This window comes from Schistocerca serialis, chromosome 2 (assembly GCF_023864345.2).
Source record: "Schistocerca serialis cubense isolate TAMUIC-IGC-003099 chromosome 2, iqSchSeri2.2, whole genome shotgun sequence".
Taxonomy (NCBI): domain Eukaryota; kingdom Metazoa; phylum Arthropoda; class Insecta; order Orthoptera; family Acrididae; genus Schistocerca; species Schistocerca serialis.
Window position 1 is genome coordinate 334969108 of NC_064639.1, and position 27481 is coordinate 334996588.

General features: G+C 43.2%; 1 protein-coding gene across 1 annotated transcript in view; it reads left to right on the top strand.

The window, feature by feature from the left end:
* The window catches only part of LOC126455959 (protein NDNF), a 396783-nt gene that overhangs the window by 16299 nt on the left and 353003 nt on the right, over nt 1-27481 (top strand). The gene's annotated exons all lie outside the window — the stretch shown is intronic.

A 27481-nucleotide genomic window follows, 5' to 3' on the forward strand; every position in this document is an offset into this window, starting at 1 on the left:
AAACTGATTAAATGCCATCTATGAAATAACATATTTCCTTTTTTTAAATTTCATAACTCAAGCATAAGCTAACATTTAGGACTTTTAAGAAACAGTAAATATTCCGTATGTACTAAGTAAGGTAAGGCGCTGAAAGACATGGAAGGACAGTGTCTAAACTTTAAATAAATGTAAGGCTGTTCGCAGGACATAATAATATGCGCCCTTACATTGAATTACACATCTTAGGCTTCCAGTTCTGATATTTTCTCAAATTATTTACTATTTCCCGGAAAACTGTTGTAGAGGTATCCTCGGGATAAACAGAGGTGATTTTTAAGCTGTAGTCGTTAACTGTTGAAATCCTAACACTATTTCATACTTTAACATGTGAGTACATAAGAGACTTTGACTCCAGATATTAATGCCATGAAACATTAACTTTAATATGAAATCTGACCCTTATGTAAATAAACACAATCTGTCTAACTTGGTTTTTAATTTACGCAATGGCAAGAACTTTCTCATGGCTCAACGGAATAATTAAATGGAGCTTCAACTGAAACCATGTCCTCAGAACATATCTCACTGAGTTATTCACTATATCTATGAATTACATAGATGTGTTTGCACTCCGTTTCCTACAACGGGTAAACAGAAATGATCTGATATGGTATGGTTGTAGAATTTTATCTCGAAGTCTTCGTCTCGGTAAGCATGTGTCGTTCTACAACAACACGCATTTACCTGCATAGATGCAAATTTCATTTAAAATAAGAAAATACACTCGCTGCTTACAGCAGTTTAATCCCTGTCAGCTTTAAATGTGGTTAAAGCGAAAGTAATACGTTTCAGAACGCCGTTCTGTAGTGAACACATATAGAGATACAAAACACGTAAAAAGTTCATTTGAATAAAGATCAGGAGACTAAAAAATAAAATTGCTAAAATCTCAAGTTACATGAACACTTAAGATATTGTTCATAAATTGAAAAAAAATCTCTTTTTTCATACATAAATCTCATTCAACGAAGCAAGTATCTCTATATGAGCACCCAATAACAAAGAAAATAAACATACATTAGGGTTAATGTGCCAAGTATTATTTGATGATTTGGAGAGCAACGATATAAACAACGTGAAAGTGTGGTGTTTCTTCTTCTTCCATCACTGCTACTACTTCTACTTCTTCTCCCCCTTCAGTCTATCTCTGTCCACTACTGGATGTAACACTCTTCTATACGTTCCCATTGTCTTCGATTTTGAGCCACATGGTACCATCGTGTTTCAGCCATGGGCTTCGCGTCATCAACCCATCTTTTTCTAGTCTTCCATTGCCTCTCTTGTGGATGGACTCATGGCCTCCAGTCAACGACTCTAGGGGTCCACCTGCTGTGATCTTGTAGAGCTATGTGTCAGACACATTTCCATTTCAGTCATTGGTGCTTCACTTATGGGCACAACAGCATCGACAAAACGCAGATTGTTCAGATATAAACCTCCAGTCATAATTCCTCTGTTATTCCAGTCGGACGACTGAATAAAAATGACTATTGATTTCCACGTGAAACAACCAAGTTGTGAACATGAACGAAGACCTGACTTTTTTTTTTTTTTTTTTTTTTTTTTTTTTTTTTTTTTTTCATCAGTCTACTACCTGGTTTGATGCGGCCCGCCACAAATTCCTTTCCTGTGCTAACCTCTTCATCTCAGAGTAGCACTTGCAACCTACGTCCTCAATCATTTGCTTGATGTATTCCAATCTCTGTCTTCCTCTACAGTTTTTGCCCTCTACAGCTCCCTCTAGTACCATGGAAGTCATTCCCTCATGTCTTAGCAGATGTCCTATCATCCTGTCCCTTCTCCTTATCAGTGTTTTCCACATATTCCTTTCCTCTCCGATTCTGCGTAGAACCTCCTCATTCCTTACCTTATCAGTCCACCTAATTTTCAACATTCGTCTATAGCACCACATCTCAAATGCTTCGATTCTCTTCTGTTCCGGTTTTCCCACAGTCCACGTTTCACTACCATATAATGCTGTACTCCAGACGTACATCCTCGGAAATTTCTTCCTCAAATTAAGGCCGGTATTTGATATTAGTAGACTTCTCTTGGCCAGAAATACCTTTTTTGCCATACCGAGTCTGCTTTTGATGTCCTCCTTGCTCCGTCCGTCATTGGTTATTTTACTGCCTAGGTAGCAGAATTCCTTAACTTCATTGACTTCGTGACCCTCAATCCTGATGTTAAGTTTCTCGCTGTTCTCATTTATACTACTTCTCATTACCTTCATCTTTCTCCGATTTACTCTCAAACCAAACTGTGTACTCATTAGACTGATCATTCCGTTCAGCAGATCATTTAATTCTTCTTCACTTTCACTCAGGATAGCAATGTCATCAGCGAATCGTATCATTGATATCCTTTCACCTTGTATTTTAATTCCACTCCTGAACCTTTCTTTTATTTCCATCATTGCTTCCTCGATGTACAGATTGAAGAGTAGGGGCGAAAGGCTACAGCCTTGTCTTACACCCTTCTTAATACGAGCACTTCGTTCTTGATCGTCCACTCTTATTATTCCCTCTTGGTTGTTGTACATATTGTATATGACCCGTCTCTCCCTATAGCTTACCCCTACTTTTTTCAGAATCTCGAACAGCTTGCGCCATTTTCTACTGTCGAACGCTTTTTCCAGGTCGACAAATCCTATGAAAGTGTCTTGATTTTTCTTTAGCCTTGCTTCCATTATTAGCCGTAACGTCAGAATTGCCTCTATCGTCCCTTTACTTTTCCTAAAGCCAAACTGATCGTCACCTAGCGCATTCTCAATTTTCTTCTCCATTCTTCTGTATATTATTCTTGTAAGCAGCTTCGATGCATGAGCTGTTAAGCTGATTGTGCGATAATTCTCGCACTTGTCAGCTCTTGCCGTCTTCGGAATTGTGTGAATGATGCTTTTCCGAAAGTCAGATGGTATATCGCCAGACTCATACCAACGTGAATAGCCGTTTTGTTGCCACTTCCGCCAATGATTTTAGAAATTCTGATGGAATGTTATCTATCCCTTCTGCCTTATTTGACCGCAAGTCTTCCAAAGCTCTTTTAAATTTCGATTCTAATACTGGATCCCCTATCTCTTCTAGATAGAGAACTTCAAACGTATCTCGTCATTCCTTAGTACTTCCGTATCCCACTTCTTTGCGTATTGATTCTTCATGACTAATGTCTTGAACTTCAGCCTACTCTTCATCACTACTATATTGTGATCTGAGTCTATATCTGCTCCTGGGTACGCCTTACAATCCAGTATCGGATTTCGGAATCTCTGTCTGACCATGATGTAATCTAATTGAAATATTCCCGTACATCCCGGCCTTTTCCAAGTATACCTCCTTCTCTTGTGATTCTTGAACAACCTGACATTACCCATGTAAAATACGACTGCGAACTGTCTCATGTAAAGAAAACTAATGTTCCATAATGTGAAACGACGAAACCTACAATTATTCAAATGCAGTGCAAGTATGCACTTAATCCAGAACGAATTTGTTTGGGTGCGCCCATTTCATCATCACAAACCAATGTGTCGATGTTAGACAGACTAGCAGGTCCTCACAGCAGACAGCGGCAGAACCACGTGTCCAGACGAGAGTGACGACCTACTGAGCACGCAGGCTTCGTTGAATGCGTCTGACAAATAAACTTTCCTATTGGCTGCGTCACGTCAGTGTTCAGACGGCTGCCTAAGACATGCCCAACGATATACCATCCAGCAGCCATTTAGATCACTACAGGCCTTATGAGACATAAAAGCGTCTACGCGCTCTTAAACGCAGGGCACGAAGTATGTCTCACAGCAGACGACTTTTATTGTGATTTAACTTCTTATCCCGAAACATTAAACACTATTTATCGACCTGTTGACAAGGTACTCCAGCGACTTGTATTGCAAGTCTTAGGTCCAGAGGACAAATGCTTTCTTCAGTGTGAGACTGATGAAAAATAACAGGAAGCGTTGTCTTTTCTGAAGCTGTGCCATGTATGCAGCCAAAATGTTGGGTTTAGACAAGGTGTATGATACAACGAAGGCAATTGTGAAGAAACTGGTGTAACAAAACAAATACTCCAGTGATCAACGAAAGTAGGATGTACAAAAATGTATAGGGAGACTTGGGAATACAGAAATACAAGTCACTTTGGAATGAAATAAATAGGAAGCTAAGCAATGAAATGTGAATAAATCGCAATAACTGACTCCGCATATACAAAAGTCAAAACCGCCTTCGGTGAAATTAAAAGCAAGGGTCGTAACATTAGAAGAGTACAGTGAAGGGCTCTATGAGGGGCAAAGTTTGATGATTGACTAGATAGGAAAGAGACAGGGAATCCAGTATTAGGATCAGAATTTAAAAGAGTTTTCGAAAACTTAACATCGAATAAGGGAGAAGGGATTGATAACATTCCACGAAAATTTCTAAAATCATTAAGGGAAGTTGCCACGAAACGACTGTTCACGTTGGTGTGTATAATGCATGAGTTTGGCGACAAGCCATCTGACAAGAGATTGATAACATTCCACGAAAATTTCTAAAATCATTAGGGGAAGTTGCCACGAAACTACTGTTCACGTTGGTGTGTATAATGTATGAGTTTGGCGACAAACCATCTGACTTTTGGAAAGATATCATCCACACAATTCCGAAGACTACAAGAGCTCACGAGTGAAAAAGTTATGGCACGATCAGCTTAACAGCTCGTGCATCCAAGTTGCTGACAAGAATAATATAGAAAAGAATTGAAAAAAATTGGGGATCTGTTAGATGACGATGTTTGGCTTTAGGGAATGTAAAGGCACCAGAGAGGCAGTTCTGACGATGAGTATGATAATGAAAGCAAGACTAAAAAAAAATCAAGACACATTCGTAAGATTTTTCGACCTATAAAAATCGTTCTACAGCATAAAATGGTCCAAGATGATCAAAATCCTGAGAAAAAAAGGGGTAAGATACAAAGAAAGACAGATAACGGACAGTATGTACAAGAACCAAGAAAAAACAATAAGAGTGGAGGACAAAAAACGACGCGCTCGGATTAAAAAGAGTGTAAGACACGTATATAGTCTTTCGCCGCTACTGTTCAATCTATACGCCGAAGAGGCAATGATGGAAAATTCAAAATTTAAATTCAAATTGGGGTGAAAGGATATAATGATAATATTTGCTGATGACGTTGATATCCTCAGTGAGAGCAAAGAAGTATTATAGGTTCTGCTGATTGGAATGAACAGTCTAATGAGTAGCGAATGTGGAGTGACAAGTCAAAGAAACACGAAAGTAATGTAAAGTAGCAGAAACGAGAACATCGAGAACCTTAACATCATAGTTGAAGATAACTAAATAGACGAAATTGAAGACTTCTGTTACCTAGACAGCAAAATAACTTATGACAGAAGGACATAAAAAGCAAACAGGCATTCCTGACCAAGAGAAGCCTAAAAGTATCAAGCATAGTCCTTAATTTGAAGAAGGAGTTTCTGAAAATGTTCTTTTGAAGCAAAGCAGTGTATGGTAGCAAACATACACTGTGGGAAAACCGGAAATGAAGAAGATCGAAGCATTTGAAATGGGGTGTTGGCGAAGAATGTTGAAAATTAGGTGGACCACTAAGGTAAGCAATAACGAGGTTCTCTGGAGAATCGACGAGGAAAGGAATATGTGGAAAACTACAACAAGAGAAGGGACAAGATGGTAGGACGTCTGCTAAGATATCACAGAATAACTTCTATGATACTAGAAGAAGTATGCAGAGGGTAAAAACTGTAGAGGTAGACAGATATTGGGACACATTCAGCAAATTATTGAGGACGTAAGTCTCAAGTGCTACTCTCAGATGAAGAGACTGGCACAGGAGAGGAATTTTGTGGCGGGTCGCTTCAAAACAGTAAAAAATGGTTCAAATGGCTCTGAGCACTATGGGACTTAACATCTGAGGTCATCAGTCCCCTAGAACTTAGAACTACTTAAACCTAACTAACCTAAGGATATCACACTCATCCATGCCCGAGGCAGGATTCGAACCTGCGACCGTAGCGGTCGCGCGGTTCCAGATTGAAGCACCTAGAACCGCTCGGTCACTGCGGCCGGCCCAAACCATTCAGATAGCCTGATCACTCAGGGCCTGATGCCTGATGCCGTGGTAATTGAATTGACACCATAACTTGGCAGTCTGTTACAGAGAGGTGTGCGGTGAACATGGCAGCAACGCATGAGTTAAGAAGCTTCCAGTTCGGATGATAATCGCCTGATAAATTTTATCGCATCATCCATCCCAATAGCATGCGCCCAGCAGCAGTTCGAGTCCGCCAGCTCGTTTAACTACGAGGGCAGATGTGCCGACCAGTCGCGGTGAGTGGTACTGTTGCCCAACTCCCAACAATTTTGCACTTTATGTGTATCCTTTCCTTACACTGTTGTTTTTAGTTGAGAAGCTTACCCATAGCGTGGAATATACTACAGTCAACTACTTGTGTTAGTCCATCGTCGTATGGCCTCGTAACGAATTCAGAAACGCTGGCGGGTCCAAAGCAAACTCAAGGTGTTTGTACTTCTATACCAACTGGCTCGCAGATAGTGCGACCCGTTGCTACTTCAGGCCAACACCGCCTACACAAAGCCGGTGTTGTTAGGGCAGAAAGGCTCCTGGGACCTGATAACCATTATAACGGACATAGAGTTGTCTCTCCTGCTACCAAAGGTTCTGCATTTTCCTTGATAATACGTTTAATCCATTTCTATGTACACTATGGTGCAACTTTTTGGTGGGAAATACAGTCACTACGATCACTTGACGTCAAGTAGCAGCTTTGTTGATGATGTTCTACCATTGCAGATGAGTACTCTTTCATTAATGTGTATTTTCGAAACTTATTTCATGAAAATGTATACCTATTGTAGACAATATCTGTAAGTGATGTCCGTACGGCTTTGTTGTGTAATAAGTTCTGGCAGTACTGCATGTTTCTTTAATTAGCGTTACAAAATAATAATGTCCTCTGAAATGGACGTTGAGACTTCGTGTCACATTTTACAGCACTGGTATCTGGTCATCGGTGGAGGCTGATATCTTAGCTGATTTCCAATACATTTCCGTTGTGGTTGTTGTTAAATGTCCTTATCTGTAAGATTATTATTAATTTTTGTAAATTAAGTTGGTAGGATGTTAATACAATCATTTTCAGGAACAATAATGAAGTCAAGAATGCCTAAAGCAATCCATCTGGTAGCGGACAAGATTCTTACAAATCAAAGGCATGAGTCTGTCGACCAGTGTGAGAAGATAAACTAATTTCTATTGTAAAATATTATGACAAAAGCCAACCGTAACTGCATCGACCAAGACTGGGAAGGAGCTTATGGATCAATGTAAAAGATTGTTGAAGAATGGCGGGAGCTACAGGTTGCTACATTAAAAATATGAGTGGCATAGACATGCCTGACAGTATAATACGTTACTACATAATATGTACCAGAACCAGAAAGCGGAATGAAAAAACTATTTGTCACTTCGTTGATTTGGGAACTGCAAACAGGATTGACCTAATTCAGAACGATGAGCCAAAGAAGAATATCCTGCAATATCTTGATTACAAACTATCAGTTGCAGAGCCTTAGTTAAGTAGACAAGAGGAACAACATTCTGAAAAAGAAGATGAGGATTAAACTCCTAAAAAGCGAAGACTATTGCCCTCACAAGAGCATGAAATGTAAGAACACTGACTGCATCAAGAAAACCAACATAAAGTGCCGAGTCTCTTCAGCTTTCCTCTGTCTGAACTCACAGAACAAATCTTTTTCTGAGTATAAGCAGAAATAAAATTGTCACAATCTAGATTTATTTTTTAAATTTATAATCAGTCTATGATTCGAGTGATATTTGCCGAATAAGAATGTGATTTGATAAGTAAAAAAGTCATGTGACTAGGGCCTCCCATCGGGTAGACCGTTCGCCGGGTGCAAGTCTTTCGATTTGACGCCACTTCGGCGACTTGCGCGTCGATGGGGATGAAATGATGATGATTAGGACAACACAACACCCAGCCTCTGACCGGAGAAAATCTCCGACCCAGCCGTGAATCGAATTCGGGCCCTTGGGAGTGACATTCTGTTGGGCTTACCAGTCAGCTACCGGGGGCCGGCATTTGATAAGTAAACTACCGATAAGGTAGTTTTTCTTCTACATTTTTCACTTTCTTTTTAATGCTTACTTACATGTCACTAAGGCCCAGTGTCCACTGTAATGGACACTCCGGAAAATCATGAAATCGTTTTAAAAATATAATTTTTTTTGTGAATCCCCTTCGACTATCTTCTGCCTTCTGTAGAGACGAGCCGAACCCTTCCCATAGCACCAAGTGGCAAGCTCCCTACTGGCTCACAGAGTGCTGGAGTCAACGAGCTAAGTCCCTACTACAATCAGTTCCAGATGCTCCTGTGTCTTCCATGTTCCTCTCCCCCTGCAACGCCAATTTCTTAACCTAGCCGCTAGGGTACGCCGTTCCGCCACCCAAAATACTACCGAAACTTATTCTTCAAGAACAATCATAATTTTGCTTCGTTCAAAAAACTGGTTTGAGGATAGAAATTGGGATGATGTTTGGTTTATGATGATGTTTGGTTTATGGGGCGCTCAACTGAGCGGGAATTAGCGCCCTTACAATGTCCCAATCCTTACACAGTCCAGTCTAGCCACTTTCAAGAAATGTGACGAAATGATGAGGGCAATACAAACACCCAGTCCCCGGGCAGAGAAAATCCCCAACCCGGCCGGGAATCAAACCCGGGACCCCGTGATCCATAGGCAGCAACGCTAGCCACTAGACCACGAGCTGCGGACGTATCAATTCGTAGGAAATAGTTTCTCAACAACATTACTGCATCTTATACAGCGTGTATCACAATTCATGTTACACACATGAAGAACCTTGTATACCATGGAGGGGGGGGGAGGGGGGGGGGGAGGGTTCCTCGCAATAATGAACTGCTGTACTTGGTACAAGTCTATCCAGCGCATGGTCATCTATTCTTTCAGACTTAATACATGACACTGCTGCTTCTTTGTCTGGTTTAAACGTTTCTACCTGTTTCAGTTGACCTTTGCACTTCACTGATACCAATTTTTATATGAACACCTTCCGGGACGTCAGGTCTATCTATTGCCATTAGATCTAATATTTTCCATCGTGTGTAAGTTCCCTAACCGACCGTTCTAAGTAGTTTTCAGAGAATGCATTTAGTAATGTTTCACAGGATGTCTTGTCACCACTAACGAAACTGTAGTTCTGCCAAGTGATTGTAGAATGATTAAAATATCCTCCAATGATTGCAGTACGATTAGGAATCTTACATGTTAGCAAAGTGAGGATTTACAGGCTTTATCTCAAGTTTTTAGTTACATCACACGAGTCTGGTTGTCGGTAGAATAATCCAATTATTATTTTACACACACACACCCCCTCCCCATTCCTTGATTCTGAGTCTCGCCCAACATACTCGCGAGCAGCTTCAGTCTCCATCTCGCCATCTCGCTGAATTTCAATTTCTTCCCTACTGCGAGAAATACACTACCTTCATTTTCCATTTGCTTATCCGTTTGGTACATGCTTAAATCTCCCTAAAAAACTTGCTCCTGTCAGCTATAGATTTTAATCAGCTCTCTGTACCTAGTGTGAGCTTCACTGCTTTTTAGGAGTGCTTCAATCTCTCGCACTTAGTTGCAAATGCTCCAGCAGTTAGGCACTAGGATTGAAATACTTTCACATGTATGTGTGTGTGTGGGGGGGGGGGGGGGAGCAGGGGGAAGGGCGTTTCTTTAGGGCTTACACTGAAATTTATGGGTTTCCTATAGCTGTCATTATCTCGACTGAATGGGGAGTCACCTAATACAATCATTCGCCTAATACACTGATCAGCTAGAACATTATGATCACCTGCCTAAGATCTGGTATGTCCACCTTTGGCAGGGATAACAGCGGCGACGCGTGTTGCATGGAAGCAACGAGGCCCTCGCAGGTCGCTGGAGGGAGTTGGCACTACATCTGCACACAAACGTTACCTAATTCACATAAATACCTTGGTGATGAGCGATGAGCTCTGGCACCACATTCCAAGTATGTTCGATTGGGTTCAGATTTGTCGAGTTGGGGGACCAGAACATCAAGTGGAACTCGAACCATTCCATCACACACCTGGCCTTTTGACATCTTGCTGAAAATTTCCAATGAGAAACATGATGGCACGAAAGGGTGTCCGTGGTCTGCAACCAGTGTACGATACTCCTTGACCCTCATTGTGCCATGCACGAGCTCCACTGGATGCCCAAGTGGATGTTCCGCAGAGCCACCGCGAGCTTGTCTCCGTTCCGCAGTACAGGTGTCAAGCAGCTGTTCCCCTGGAATATGAAATATTCGCTCCCTCTCATCGTATGATGAAGAAAGTGTCGGGATTCATGAGACTATGTAATGCACTGCCACTGCGCCAACATCCAGTGCCAACTGTCACGTGTTAATTTCAGTCGTAGTTTCCGATATCGTGATGTTAACACTGGGACATGCATGGATCGTCGGCTGCAGAAGACTTTTGTTACAATTGGTCGGTGCACTGCACGTTCAGACGCCGTTGTACTCTGCCAGCATTAGTTCCGCCACAGTTCGCTGCTTGGCTTGTTTTACCAGTCTGCCCAGCCTACGGCATCCGACATCTGTAATGAGGGGTGTCCGCCAATTGTTGTAGAGTTGTAGAGGGGTTTTGTGGGCGCACGACAGCAAGGTCTTCAGCGCCCGTTCAGTATCATAGTGAGACGGGTGTCAAGGGAAAAAAAAAAAGCTCAGAATATTTACATAAAACGGAACATAAAAGCTCACGATGTCTAGACGTGTTTTCACCTTAGTTTCGCCACGTGTTGAAATCACCACAGCACTCCTCGAATTCCGACAAGCCGTGCAAAAATTCCATCGGTCAAACTCAGATAGATGGCGCGCCTTGCCCATTCTTCTCACGGACAGCACGATAACTGTTACTACATGCGCCATGCGTGTGTCTGACTAGTAGTCATTCCTTGCCAGGTGACGCAGCAGATCTGTGCTTCTAATGTTCTGGTTGATCAGTGTATAAGAAATCCTTCTGGACACTCCATCTGATGCGAGGTGCACACGTGACCAACTTAGGGGTACCACACAGTCTAGAAACTCACAGCCTGTGACAGAACCTGCTTCAAGCCTTCCACTCGACTCAGAATCGTGCGGCCACGGTCTGTTCTGGTGATAATGCTGCAGATCGTGACCTTTGTTGAAACTCCATGAGGAAAACTGGTATTCTCAACCATATCTATTAGTCGCTGGAATGATCCAAGTACGACCTTAAAGCCCGGACAACAAGCTTCGTTTGATCCAACGTGCCACGATCTGCAGTTGGTTGTAGACAGTTCCCTGGGTGGCTTCCAGAATAGCCTCTTTCCTGCTGAATGACGCCATCAGCCATACTCACTGAGTGTACGTGGTGCTGCTTCCCTTCCCTCGCTGCCATTTCCGTAAGGGGACCATTATCCGTTATACGTAGGAACTGGCAACTATTGATAGCCCGGGTTCCCGGGTTCGATTCCCGGCGGGGTCAGGGATTTTCTCTGCCTCGTGATGGCTGGGTGTTGTGTGCTGTCCTTAGGTTAGTTAGGTTTAAGTAGTTCTAAGTTCTAGGGGACTGATGACCATAGATGTTAAGTCCCATAGTGCTCAGAGCCATTTGAACCATTTGAACCAACTATTGATAGGTACGTTCCTGTTTTTTTTTCGTGTCCTCTTGACAAACGACACAACAGGTCCCCAACAAGTGAAGTGCGTCTCACTGGCTCACTGGTCATTGTCTCTTCTGTACAGGATGCTTGGACCAACTATTGATAAGTCACTCACAACCAAATTGGCGATTAATGATCGATCCTGTATTTCCTACAAAAGAGACAGTATCCACAGGAGAGGGTGCTACTAGAGGTACCATGGATATCTGTGGTGAATGACTCTTGGTAGCTCTATCATCATACCTATTCGCAGCAGTTTCCAAGCCTGCATTACTTTTCTGAAAAGCACAGATTCAGCTTAGGACCGACGCTATGTTATTACATAATACATCATGATACAGGCACATGTTTTTAGGACATCAACAGAAAAATAGGTTTAAAATTTGGCTCGAGTTTTGGACCTAAGTTTTCGAAACGATTTTATCTGGCGCAAATGATTTGACTCAGAGACAAAAGAAATAACGGAAGTTGAATTATACAGGTATACGTAAATATAAATAAATAAATGTGCAAATTGCAAGGATTTTGCGATTAACTGATCTTGTGCCCCTTTCACATTAACGTAGCAAAGATGAATGCTGCACCATAGTTTATATCTCACAAAAGCGACGTGAAATGTGGAGTGCAGCAAACGCACTGACGCTTGGGGCGCCTAACACTCTCGACTGTGAGATGTCCCCTGATTTGCATGTGGGGTGTCGGGAATCCGTATCTATCAGGACTGTACAGAGGCACATACACGGCGTAGGCTCAACAATCGACGATCGACGTGACATCCAGTACCTTACCATGATTTTTGACTACTCTGTGTATTACGCTTGAAAGTCTCCTAGTGTTTTTAGAATTGAACTGAGAACTTGGAATTATGTGCCTTCAGTAAAATGATCTGAAAATGTGCCTCTTTTGGGAGAAATTTTGCCCCCAAAAATAAGATGGTTCAAATGGCTCTGAGCACTATGGGACTTAACATCTGAGGTCATCAGTCCCCTAGAACTTAGAACTACTTAAATCTAACTAACCTAAGGACATCACACACACCCATGCCCGAGGCAGGATTCGAACCTGCGACCGTAGCAAAAATAAGAACTCTATCTGACCACAACATGCTTACATTATTCAACGGGAAGAAATGGAGGCATTAATTAGTATTTGAATGAATTCAAGATCACGATTAAATCGTGTGCTCTGTTAACTTTCTTCGAGAGTGTGTATTTGAACATTCTTGTAGGCAAACCACGTGTGAAGGCCTAACGTCTGTCCACACAAGAACATGAAGTATAATAATCATGTCGAACACACGCGGGGAACAACACGCAATCTCGAAGTCTCACAGCTATACCTCCTTTGCGAGCTGTAAATGTATGCAAGGAATTCAAAATATTTCCACTGACTGCGTTTGGTTTCGCTTTTAGTAATAACACCGGTGAAAGCAGAATTCACAGTAAAGTTAGTTCTCAAATCAAATACAGGTTCAAGAATGAATATAGGAGCACGTGTGCAGTACAAGTATTGTAATAATTCCAAGAGTGCCTGCGTAAGTTGAATAAACAGTAGATGTCTGAGTGAAATTCCTGATTATTAATAAACAGATAATATTTTTACAATTTTACCACGATGTAAACAAATTCACGATATTTGAAAAACAACAAAAAGTCCTGGAGACACTTAATTCAGTGGGAATGTGATGAAGACAGTACGCAAACGTCAAGGATGAACAACTGAAATACCGGTGCTATACCACGAGCATGGAACACGACTACCTTTCTGAGCACGGAAGTTCAGTCGGAACATGAGTTTACTTCTAAAGCCCTGTAAACGCTGCAAACAAAATACTACACCGAGCTGTAAATGCATGCCGCAACCTCACCGTAGTTCTCGTAGCTCGTCGCATGAGAATAGCCACCAGAAACTACCTCAATTCAAATGCAAAGAGTCTGCAAGCAAGCTGCGATCCCAGTCGTTGGCAGCAAGCAGAAAGACAAACCATCAGAGTAACCCAGAATACAACACGAGAAAGACTGAGTGCTTTGTTCATTGAACGGAGCTTACTAACACGCTACTCGACCCGTGCAGGCCTCCGATTGGTCCGTACATTACGCCTCGAAAGTATTTCCTGAAGACCTACCTTCACTTTACCAGTCACAGACAGTGGTACGTTAAGCAATCGATAAGCTGGGTGTAGAAATTCTTTGCAACAGACTCGACACTCAGACCCTGAGTAGGAATGAATAGCATCAAAGTTGACATTTTAACGAACGACTTTCACCCTGTACATGCTCGATCAAGGTTAGCTACTGCTTGTTCAACAACGTCTGCAACGTAACTGTTTGGAGAGGCCTTAATTACATTAGGAGCTACAGTTACCCCTCGAACCGAGAGACGGAGGCTCAGAACGTTTGGGCAGTATGCCAAACTAACTTCGTACGGCTCACAGAACTAGACGGTTGACTCCACGTATTCTCGAGTCAGTGACATCAAAACAGCACCACCGAACAATTAAGAATTTGCTTTTCACAAGCAAATGTCACTTCAATTTACGGAATCTTTCTCACCGGACATCTATATGGAGGGAAAATAGTGACAGTTACAAAGATCACCTTTTTTTCGGGTTCAGATAGGTTTTGTCGCATTTTTTCAATAGTGACTGGTAGCATTCAACCACTTTAGTCGTACTTAGTTTTTTAACTTCATGTCCTGAGTGACCAAGTGGTTAAGATATGATGAGAGTATTGTCTCTCTTAACGCATTGTTGATTTATGTTACGATTAAATTGTTCCAGCACAGCGCTACCAGTTACTGTTGGTAGAGGATAAGAACATCGGGAAGAGGAGATGAGTTACTGGTTATAATTCCTCCTGCTGCTTTTGGTGGGCCCACGTCATTGGCTATAAGCGAAACAGACAGAGCGTGAGAGAGGGAGTGTTTATCCACGTGTGGCTGCGTTCAAGTGTAAATAGGGGAAACGGGAAGGACTGCTGAAGAACGTATTAAGGAACACGAACGCCACAGGCGGCTGAAACAAAGTATGAAATCCTCGGTAGCGGTACATCACGAGAACAGCGGTCTTGACATCCATTTCAATAACGTACGTGCGCTGGTTAAGGAAACCTACATTTACAGAACAAAAGCCATTTCTAAGAACGCATGTATCCAATAGAGAGGTCGACTATACGATTCCGGCATTGTTGCTTCCGGCATCTGGGAAGTGAATAGGCGGACGTGGCCTGCGAGCAATACAAACAACGCCCTGGAAGCCACCTCTGTGGGAAATAATTTTGTGTGAACATCCCCCCTCTCATGTTCTACCAGTTTCGCTTCTAGCCAATGATGTGGGCCTACCAATAGCACCAGGAGAAATTTTAACCAATAACTCTTCTCCACCATAAGTGCGGGAAAAATGCCCTCCTAACCAGTGACGCCGGCCCACAAATGGTATCCACAAGAATTTTAGCCAATAACCTCCTTCTTCGGAATTAACGCGGGAAAACTTCTCTTACTATCCAATGACAAATAATCCCACTTGCCTAGCAGAAGCGCAGGGAAACTTTCCTGCGTAAGACAAGGCGACACTGGTTTCTGAGTGTTCAGTATATGGTGGACAACACAAGATACTGAAGAAGTATGAAAAGGGGTGAAACGTGGTCTAACAACCTAGAAGATTTTAATCTCAGTGATAACAGCCACGGAAGCCTGCAGACTTACGAAACTGATAACGTCATTACGGAACATGGAAATGTGTAGGTGTCATCTGCTGTGGAGCCTCAGGTTCAGCAATATCCACTGAATTCTACCTCTGCACCGGCATTATTCTCTGTTGTCAGATATGCCACTTGCATAGCAGACAAGACTATGAAATCCACAATGTGAGAAGAGTCGCAGACGTTTAACACCTTATCTCCTACTCCTGGTTTCATCATCGTTCAACCATTTTCCTTAGATTTTCACGGCAGTAGCACGCGAACAGTCGACGCAGTTCACCCATTCCGAGATGCTGGTTCCCAGGCGCCGTGCGCCGAGCCATTTGCCGAATTTTTTTATGAATTTTCCCCTTTGCTATCCACATAGTTGCTAGAATGATTCGTCATTTCTCCACATATACAGGGTGTCTCAAAAAGATATGGCGAGACTTTCAGGAAACGTCCTTCACATGCGGAGGAAGAACACGTGTTACAGGGAGATAGGTCCGGAAACGCTTTATTTACATGTTGGAGCTCGTTTCTACACTCCATATGTTGATACGGATACAGCAGGTTCTCAAGTAGCATTCTCCAGGCAGTCAAGTGGTCAACATTACTTGTTGCAGCTAATTTGCTCTGACATTATGGTTTTCGTTACACTGTTGACGTTAAACTGCATGAAGAAGTTCATTCTCCTGTTGAGGTACCTTCGTTCATCCACGCCTTCCCCCGTCGCGAGTAACAGGCTTAAAACTCCCGTGCTCACTTAGACGACCATCATTTACTTTAAACGTCCTGCTATCGGGGCACCGTCGTTCGTGAAATATCTCCCGATACGAACGTTGAGCGCCACCCTCGTTACTATCTGCAAGTCTGTATAGAAAATGGGCATTTGCCATCTCCCATTTGAGTTCATGTCCATTGCCCCGTACCGGCAATCAAGAACGTTATGAACACTAAGCATTTGATACTACGTTCCCGATGCTAGTAAGAGAATTGGGTCACAAATCAACAAAAGTAATGAAGTGAGACACGTGTCAACATTGCTTTCTCTCAATTGGAACAACAAACATTAGCGGTGGACCTCCAAATTATAACTTACTATATATTCTAACCAAACGTAACGAAGGGGATATTTTTAGCAATCAATGTAAGAAAATGTTTTAGGTAATTCTAGTACTTTCTGTGGCTGTGGTTACATAATCAGTCACACATAAAGACAAGTAGAAAGTGAGCTCAGACACATAAATTAAGTTTCCCCAAACCCATGTCTGAAGTATCCTCGAAGTGAAGTGTGATAAAAGATACTTTGTAACAACACTGAGAAGTAGTAGAAAAGAGAAAAGTGAGAAACTTAACATCAGGATTGACGGTCACGAAGTAGATGAAGTTAAGGAATTCTGCTACCTAGGCAGTAAAGTAACCAATGGCGGACGGAGCAAGGAGGACATCAAAAGCAGACTAGCAGTGGCAGAAAGGGCATTCCTGGACAAGAGAAGACTACTAATATCAAATATCGGCCATAATTTGAGGAAGAAATTTCTAAGAATGTGCGTCTGCAGTACAGCATTGTATGGCTGTGAAACATGGGCTGTGGGAAAACCGGAACAGACGAAAATCGAAGCATTTGAGATATGGTGCTACAGACGTTGAAAGTTAGGTGGACTGATAAGGTAAGGAACGAGGTGGTTCTGCGCAGAATCTGAGACGAATGGAATACGTGGAAAACACTATTACGGAGAAGGGACAGGATGATAGGACATCCCTTAAGACCTGAAGGAGTGACTTCCATGGTACTAGAGGGAGCTGTAGAGGGCAAAAACTGGAAATGAAGACGAATATTGGAATAAATCCAGCAGATAATTGAGGACGTAGGTTTCAAGTGCTACTCTGAGATGAAGAGTTTAGCACAGGAGAAAATTCGTGGCGGGCAGCATCAAACCAGTCAGAAGACTGATGACCAAAACAAAAATTATCGATGTAAAATAAGAGTTCAAATGGTATTCTATGGAGACTAATACACAGGGTGAGCAGGTAATGGGATAGCGATAAGCACATATACGGATGGCAGTAGCATCGCTTACACTAGGTGCAAAGGACAGTGCATTGGCGGAACTGTCATTTGTGTTCGGAATATCTGTGTAAAGGTTTCCGACGTGATTATGGCCGCACGACGGGAACTGACAGACTCTGAACGCGGAATATTAGTTGGAACTAGACTCATGGGACATTCCACTTTGGAAATCGTTCAAGTAATCAATATTCCGAGATCAACAGTGTGAAGAGCGTGCCGAGAATACCAAATGTCAGGCATTACCTCTCACCGTGGGCAATGCAGTGGCCGATGGCTTTCACTTAACGACCGAGAGCAGTGGCATTTGCTTTGCGTAGTCAGTGCTAACAGACAAGCAACACTGATTGAAGTAACCGTAGAAATCAATGTAGGACGAACGACGCACGTTTCTGTTAGGACAGTGCGGCGAATTTTGACGTTAATGGGCTATTGTAGTAGACGAAAGACGCGAGCACTTTTGCCAACAGCACAACATCCCCTGCAGCTCCTCTCCTGGGTTCCAGACCATATTGTGGTGTCACCGCCAGACACGACACTTGCTAGCTGGTAGCCCCTAAATCGGCCGCGGTCCGTTAGTATACGTCGGACCCTCGTGTCGCCACTATCAGTGATTGCAGACCGAGCGCCGCCACACGCCATATGACAGTTTAGCATAGCCTTCAGCTACGTCATTTGCTACGACCTTGCAAGGCAGCATATTCAGTTATTATTGATATTGATATTGTGAACCATGTACCGTCAAGAGCGACGCTCATCTCTAATGGATTAAAGTTAAGTATCCAACTAATTTCGTCCGCTTGCTGAATGCTAATTCCTTATCATGTTCCAGACTTCACGTCAGTATAGTTCTTCACTCCTCACGCCAGCCTGCGTGGGCTAAAACGCGTGCATTTCGGCCTCCTCTAGTAACACGGTGTTGGCTCTTCAGCCGACACTACACATATCGGTTGAACCCTAGACGGCAGGAAAACCGTGGCCTTGTCAGAGGAGTTCGAGTTTCGTCCGGTAAGAGCAGATGGTAGATTCGAGTGTGGCGCACACCTCTCGGAAACATAGACCCAAGTTGTCGATGGTGGTGGTCCCATAATAATGTGGACTGCGTTTACACGGAACGGGATGGGTCCTCTGATCCAACTGAACCAATCAATGACTGAAAATGGTAATGTTCGGTACTCTGAGACCAGTCATTGACTTACCGATCCCAAACATCCATGTCATGGCACCAGTCGACAGTTATTCGCCATTGGCTTGAAGAACATTCTGGACAATTCGAGCGCATGATTTGGCCACCTAGACCGTCCGACATTAATCCCATCGAACATTTGTGGCACCTAATCGGGAGGTCAGTTCATGCACAAAAGCCTGCAGCGACAACACTTTCGAAATAATGGAGGCCTATAGCGTATTTAAAACGATTTGTTGAGTCTCTGCCGGGTCGAGCTGCTGCACTACGTGGACAAAAAGAGGTGTGACAAGATTTGTGAGGTATCCCATGACTTCTGACATCTCAATGTGTAACGGAACAGTCTCTGCTAGATATTGCCTGAGATGTACCTATGCGATGAAGTTCACGAGTCGTGGTAGGCGGCGGAGCAGAAGGGTCAGAGGCTGAACGACGTTAGAAGCCAACCTAGTACTTAGAGTATGAGATGACGGGCTTCGACGCATGTCGGAGACGATGGCTCGGACGACGAGAACTGCCGGTGGGACGACGTGCGGCTTGCAGTCGCACCTGGGAGCGACATGCAGTCACGGCGAGCGTGATGACTTCGTACGGGAACTGCTGGTGCAGCCGGTTGAAGCTCTAGGAGATGACTGCTCCAGCATCGTCCAGTGGCGGCTTGAATAGTCTCCAGCGGAAGGATACTCGCGTGGCGCTGCGAGGGCACATGACGTAGCGTAGGGAAGTAGTGCGCCGCCTACAGCGCTCTCGGCCACAACAGCCACGCTGCCTGCGGGCGATTTCAGCGTTCCCGGGCGCTGTGACGGCTGCTGGCGGCTTAACAGTGCGCAGTACGATGACTCTATTTTATTTACGGTGACAGCAGCTAAGGAATTGTTGGACGAGATGAAACACAGTACATGTTTATAAGGACAAAATGGTACAGATTTCACCACATGAGAAAGCAGGATAACATAAATAACGTTCGTGTTTGACACAGGTCAGACTCCCATCATAAAGATCGTCACTCGACTCTCAGTAGGGAATATGCCCCCCTCGAGCATTAATGCACATTTATGCCTGTTAGGCGTACCGGCTACTGTGACGTCGTTGTCATTCGTTACGTCACACACAAAAAAATTACGTATATATTTTATATTTTTATATTTTTAATTTATCAGCATGCTTCTTTCTCTCAGGGATATTGTCTTTTCTTATCACTTTCACTTACGTGCATAAGTCAATATGAAACGGGTTCTTGAAGGGCCTCAGTTACTCATGTACCAACTTTAGATTTTGAACGCGATGACTAAAATATAGTTGCCGTTAACTGAATTGAATGTAATTTTGTTAATTTCTATTTATTGATTGCAAAGCAAGGCTTGAGAGAATTTTGATTGTTGCCGTGGAGCGGCCAAGATAAAGCTTACTGAATTCAGTAAATCTGTATAGTTTAAAAACATGAACTTTAAAGTAAATTAATTATCTGTTGCAGTTTAAAAAGGTTCTTATAACGAAATCTCTCGCATTTACAGTTACTGTTAACACTGAAAAATAAATTAATTCTTCGGCGCGTAATGGCCGACCAGAGGCTGCATCGGAAGATGAGCTTCTCGCAGCGAAAATTACTGAAAAAATGCTTGTTAAAAATACTTAGCCATTGCGAGCATTTGAGGTGACAACTATTACAAAGAAATTCATTTTGTAATAATAATAACAAGTTTATTTTAGCAATAAATACGAATAACTTACATAAAATATGTGTAACTGCTCAATGACTGCCTTCCGTATAGCGAAACAAAACAGTGTGTGTACCACAAAATACGTCCTTCCTCCTCGGCCGTAGAATCGCGTCTCTTTTGATCCTTTTTTATTTTCATTGACATTAAATAAAGATGCTACTCTTTAATTAACTCTGCATATCAGTTGTTTCAAGAACATTAACTATATCTTTTACACTAATGATATTCATAAAATACTTAATATTTTTGTGACGTACCGTCACTCTACCAAGCTCTTGACAAATCGTTGAGGATATTGACCCGATGCTCTCTCAAGACGGTTTTCAGTTCATATAAATTTCGGGGAGAGGTGTTCGTTCAGAAACAAGTCTGCCAAGAGCATCCCACGCATGTCCTCTAGGGGTTTGGGTCTGGAGAGTACGCACGACATTCCATGCGATCAATATTTTCACTATCCCGTGTGTCCGACACCTCAGTAGTCCTGTGTTGGACGGACGGATATGATCCATAATAATCGCCCAGAAATGCCGCTGTGCTGTAACGGTAGCTTGCGGAAAGATATGCAGCGGCCATTGTGCACAATACCTGGCCACTCTGTAACAGCTCTGCCATACAGTAGGCATGAACATTTTGTGGTGTGTGAGATGTTCCCTTCTCTCTCACCACACAAACTAGTAGCCAGCATCACTCGCTACAGTGAAGCGGTGTTCGTCGGACATCATCACCCTCGACGACTGTTGCAGACCCCCCAGCAAACATGTTCCCTCACCGATGAACTCCTTCTCGATGATGGTGCGGCTGACGTGGGATATGTTTAAATTTTTATCAAATTTTAAATCACAGTACCTTTTTTTCCGTGATCGTATTCTGATAAACTAAGGCCCGTAGGATGCCCCAAACTATACTCAGGTTACCTCTGAAAACCCCGTAAAAATTCGTCTAATACTTTTATAGATTAGAGTCTTTAAAGAGAAACAGACAGACACAACCGTTTTATATAGTTATTGTAGGTGTAGAATGTATTATTTTAATGTACTGCAAGTGATTTCTTTTTAAGGCATGTGATTATCAGCCTTATTCGTTAAGGAAACGATTGCTTTTCTTGTAAACCTCTGTCCTATAACAGCGAAGTCCGTGCTCAAGTTAAGCACCACAGCTGATACTAATTTTAACGATTAATGAAAAGCATCTCAGCTGCATTATTACACATTTATTGCGCTAAGACCGGTTTCGTTCTTGGGAAATCTTCAGGTTGCACAACTCGGCAATAATAAGTCGGTAATAAGACAGCTGGTGTTGAATCAGGTAATAAACCGCTTCAGTTGTAAATAGTTCTGTTGGTTCAATCACGACCGACTTCGGGTGACTATAAACCCATCTTCAGCTGAACAAGAACGATGAGGCGCGTGGCCGCCTCGTACTGGAGCCCAGCCTGCAGACAGGCGAGAGACGCAAGTGAAGCCGTGATGTGGAATCGGCTTCACGTTCGGCTCTCAACTTCCCGCTGGCTGGTAGCCAGTGTCCAGCGGCTACGCACCTCGTGGGTATTGTTCGCCTTAGGCCTTAGGCGATTTTCGGTTTTATCGTTCGTTATTTATGACAATTTAAACTGACTGTTAAACCCGCTCTAAATAACCGATTTCTGAAACAACCGATTTTCGATTTTTTATTCCTTGAAATAACAAAAGTTGAAAAATGTTGACTCTCTCAGTTTCAAGAACATGCAATCAAAATATTGAATTAAATAGCAAAATAAAAGAAAACCTAGACCAACAACCGTTCGCTGCTTTTCACGCAAAGTAGCAAGTGATAGAATACAAAAAAAAAAAAAAGAAAAACCAGCACTGATCTCTCTCTTCCCATTTTCTATAACAACGCAATATTTCAAATCAATCCAACTTTTACGAATAAAATCACTCCTTTTTTTAAAAAATAACGTTTTCGTTAAAAACAAAGAAAATTTAGACCTGCGTTACGGCTAGTCTCTATTTCGATTTTTCCTCGTTTATTAGTGAAAAATACAAAACAGCTGTTATAACTGAGATCATATAAATACCAGAAAATATCGGTTATACAGAACTAAAATATTCGTATCGGTTTAAACCGATCGGTTTTTCCCATTCCTACCTGAATATGTGCTTATAACCGTCCGAAACCAGACGTGACAGAACCAATAAAACTATTTACAGCTCAGGCGTTTATTATTTGATTCTACGAAGCTCAGTTGCGGATGTCCTGTTCACCAAATTTTGTAGAGCTGATCTGGTTTTTATTAATCATCAAATGAAGCCTATTGTTCTAATGGAAGCAAGAAAAATTTTAATTTATTTTTCACGAAGAAAAAAGTAATTTTATTGTACAATAAAACATTAAACCAAAAAAAGAAACTGGTTTTAATCCGAATATGACATTTTTAAATTGTCTGTGAAATAACTGGTTATTTGTTTTTCATAACGGTTAGGAAAAAACGTGTATATTAAGACGGTGACAAAAAGAACTTAACTGGAAAATAATTACAGAAACTAAGCTCGCAAATTGCCAAAGGCCTTGCCCCAGTGGTAACGCAGGTTCCCATGGGACCACAGGAGTTAAAAGCTGACGGCTGCATTCAGCCGTTGTGAGGCCAACTGTATAGCTACTTGACTGCGAAGACTTCTCTGCGCGATAGCCATGGAAATACTATCAACGACAGTGCCGCAAAAGCAGAGTTACTAAACACAGCCTTCCGAAATTCCTTCGTCAAAGAAGCCGGAGCAAATATTCCAGAATTCTAATCAAGAACAGATGCTAACATGAGTAACTTAGGAGTAGGTGAGGTTAGAGTAGTGAAGCAACTTGAATCACTTAGCAAAAGCAGGTCTTCCGGTCCAGACTGTATAACAATTAGCTTCCTTTTAGAGTACGCTGATGCAATAGCTCCATACGTAACAATCATATACAACGACTGTGCGGCTGGTCCCGGCGGAGGTTCGAGTCCTCCCTGGCGTGGGTGTGTGTGTTTGTCCTTAGGGTAATTTAGCTTAAGTAGTGTGTAAGCTTAGATACTGATCACCTTAGCAGTTAAGTCCCATAAGATTTCTCACACATTTGACATTTTTATACAACGACTCATTCGACAAAAGATACGTACCCAAAGACTGGAAATTTGCACAGGCCACACCAATATTCAAGAAAGGCAGTAGGATAAGCCACTACATTACAGGACCAAATCATTAACATCGACATACAGCAGAATTTTGGAACACATACTGAGTTCAAACATTATCATTTACGTCGAACAGAATGGTTTAATGATACATAGTCAATGCGGATTTAGAAAACATCGTTCTTGTGAAACACAACTAGCTCTTTAAATACACGAAGTTTTGAGTGCTATTGACAAGGGATTTCAAATTGATCCCGTATTTCTACATTTCTGGAAGGCTTTTGACACTGTATCACAAAAGCGGCTTGTAGTGAAATTCCGTGCATATGGAATATCATCTAAGTCGCCTAACTGGATTCGTGATTGCCTGTCAGAGAGGGGATAGTTCACCGTAATTGACGGAATGTGACAGAATGAAGCAGAAGTGATTTCTGGCGTTCTACAAGGTAGTGTTATAGTCTCTCTGGTGTTCCTTACCTATTTAGAAGACAATCTGAGCAGCCGTCTTAGACTTGAATGCACATGATGCTGTCGTTTATCGTCTAGTAAAGTCATCAGAAGATCAAAACAAATTGCAAAACGATTTATAAAACATATCTGTATGGTGCGAAAATTGGCAAATAATGAAAATTGCGAGGTCACGCACATGAATACTAAAAGGAATCCGTTAAACTTCGGTTTCACGATAAACCAGTCGAACGTAAAGGCAGCAAATTCAACTAAATACCTAGGAATTACAATTAGGAACAACATAAATTGGAAAGAAAACGTAGAAAACTTCCGAAAATTATCAATTACATCAAACAAAGACTGGGTTTTATTGGCAGAACACTTAGAAAATGAAACAGGTCTACTAAAGAGACTGTCTGCACTACGCTTGTCAGTCCTCTTTTGGAGTTCAAAAATGTGTGTGAAATCTTATGGGACTTAATTGCTAAGGTCATCAGTCCCTAACCTTACACATTACTTTACCTAAATTATCCTAAGGACAAACACACACACCCATGCCCGAGGGAGGACTCGAACCTCCGCCGGGACTAGCCGCACAGTCCATGACTCTAGCGCCTAAGACCGCAGACTAATCCCGCGCGGCTCTTTTGGAGTACTGTTGCTTGATGTGGGATCCTTATCAGATGGCAATAACGGAGTACATAGAGAAAGATCAAATAAGAGCAGCACTTTTGTATTTTTGAGCTATAAGGGAGAGAGTGTCACTGACATGATACAGAATTTGGGGTGGACATCATTAAAGAACAAAGCCGTTTTTCGTTGCGACGGAATCTTCTCATGAAATTTCATTCACAAACTTCCTCCTCCGAATGCGAAAATATTTTGTTGACGCAGACCTACAGAGGGAGAAACTACCATCATAATAAAATGAGGGAAATCAGAATGGCTCAAATGGTTCTGAGTACTATGGGACTTAACATCTGAGGTCATCTGTCCCCTAGAACTTAGAAATACTTAAACCTAACTAACCTAAGGACATCACACATATCCATGCTCGAGGCAGGATTCGAACCTGCGACCGTAGCAGTCGCGCGGTTCCGGATTGAAGCGCCTAGAACCGCTCAGCCACAGCGCCCGGCAAGGGAAATCAGAGTTCGCACGGAGAGCTACAGGAGTTCGTTTTTCCCGCATGCCGTTCGAGATTGGAATAGCAGTGAATTATTGTGAAGATGGTTGGATGAACCCTCTGCAGGAATTTAAGTGCAATTTGTAGAGTACCCATGTAGAAGCAGATGTAGAAGCAGTGGCTCTGGTCACGAAAACTGACAACAGCCGGGAGAACGATATGCTGACCCCACATGCCCCTCCATATCCGCAACCGGTGAAACTTCGTCATTGAGGTTGACACGGCGGTCGGTCGGTCCTGTTGGTTGTTCTAAGACCGGTTCGGACGGAGAGGAGCTCATCAATTGAGACATTACTGGAAAACCTGATCGCTAAAGGCAGAGCCTCCAGGTTCGAGTCCTGGTTCGGCACACAATTATAATTTACCTGAAAATGACGGCACACTCCTCTGCAGAGTGACTTAATTCCGGGTGAGAAATGAGATTTGTGGACTAATTCGCTTCCACGTGCAGCCACTGGAGGCAAGATACTATCGCTGCATCAGTCGAACGACATAAATTACAGCTCTCTGGCACTAGAGGCATTAATCAGAGCGGCACGTGTCTTACAAGTAGCAAGAAGCGATACCGAATGTGATGTCACAAAAAGCGAATGCATGTCTTGGATGCTGTGAAAGTCACCCGCCGCCGTCGTAGCGGAGTGCGCTGGAATGTCCGGGTGTGACACGCGACAGAGATAAGCGGAGCTGCGGATTTCCGCGGTCCTGCCCGGGGCGCGCGCGTGTGTCCGCGGTCAAGGTCGGCCCCCTTCCCCCGCTGGCCTCGGGCCGCCAGCTGTTTTTTATCTGCCCCCTGATAGCTGGGAAGCAGCAGCGTCGCCTTATCTGCCGGCGCGTGGCAGCGTGGATGCGGGTCGACCCCATGCCCGCCGCCCACTGCAGTCGCTATCTCCGCGGCGGCGGCGGCGGCGGCGGCGGCAGCGGCGCACTTCTCGCGCCTGTTACGACCTCCGCGTGCAACTGACCTCTGCCTCACAGCCAAACGGCCGCCACGTGGCGCGCATGACCTGCGCGTGGAAATAAACGCTCAGCTCCGCGGTAAGTGGCGCTGTCGTCTCGCACACGCAACGCAACTCAACGTACCCAGATCCAAGACATCACTTTATCTTCCCTGCGCTTTACTAGTTGACAGTTTATCGATATTATTTTCAAATAAATTACGTTCACGTCGAAATGGGAGATGAATTGCTTTGGTTCGCTCAGTCATTGCGAGGAGGCGCCACATCTATCCAAGAAAATCATAATAAATTGATGTACGTATACACTGAAGAGCCAAAGAAACTGGTACACTGCCTAATATCCTGTAGGGCCCCGGCGAGAAAGCAGAAGTACCGCAACACGACGTGGCATGGACTGGACTAATGTCTGAAGTAGTGCTGGAAGGAATAGACACCATGAATCCTGTACGGCTGTCCGTAAATCCGTAAGTGTGCGAAAGGGTGGAGATCTCTTCTGAACAGAACGTTGCAAGGCATCCCAGATATGCTCAATGTTCGTGTCTGCGGAGTTTTGTGGACAGCGGAAGTGTTTAAACTCAGAAGTGTGCTCCTGGAGCCACTCTGTAGCAATTCTGGAAGTGCGGGGTGTCGCATTGTCCTGCTGGAATTGGCCAAGTCTGTCGGAATTCTCAATGGTTATCAACGGACGCAGGTGATCAGACAGGATGCTTACGTATGTGTCACCTGTCAGAGTAGTATCTAGACGTATCAGGGGTCTCCCATATCACACCAACTGCATACGGCCTATACTATTACACAGTCCCAACCAGCTTGAACAGTCCCCTGCTGACATGCAGGGTCCATGGATTCATGAGGTTGTCTCCATACCCGTGGTCGTCCATCCACTCGATACAATTTGAAATGAGATTCGTCCGACGAGGCAACATGTTTCCAGTCATCAACAGTCCAGTGTCGGTGTTGACGGGTCCAGACAAGACGTAAAGCTTTGTGTCGGCCAGTCATCAAGAGTACCCGAGTAGGCCTTCGGCTCCGAAAACCCACATCGATAATGTTTCGTTGAATGGTTCGCACGCTGACATATGCTGATGGCCCAGCATTGAAATCTGCAGCAATTTGCTGAAAAAATGGTTCAAATAGCTCTGAGCACTATGGGACTTAACATCTATGGTCATCAGTCCCCTAGAACGGAGAACTACTTAAACCTAACTAACCTAAGGGCGTCACACACATCCATGCCCGAGGCAGGATTCTAACCTGCGA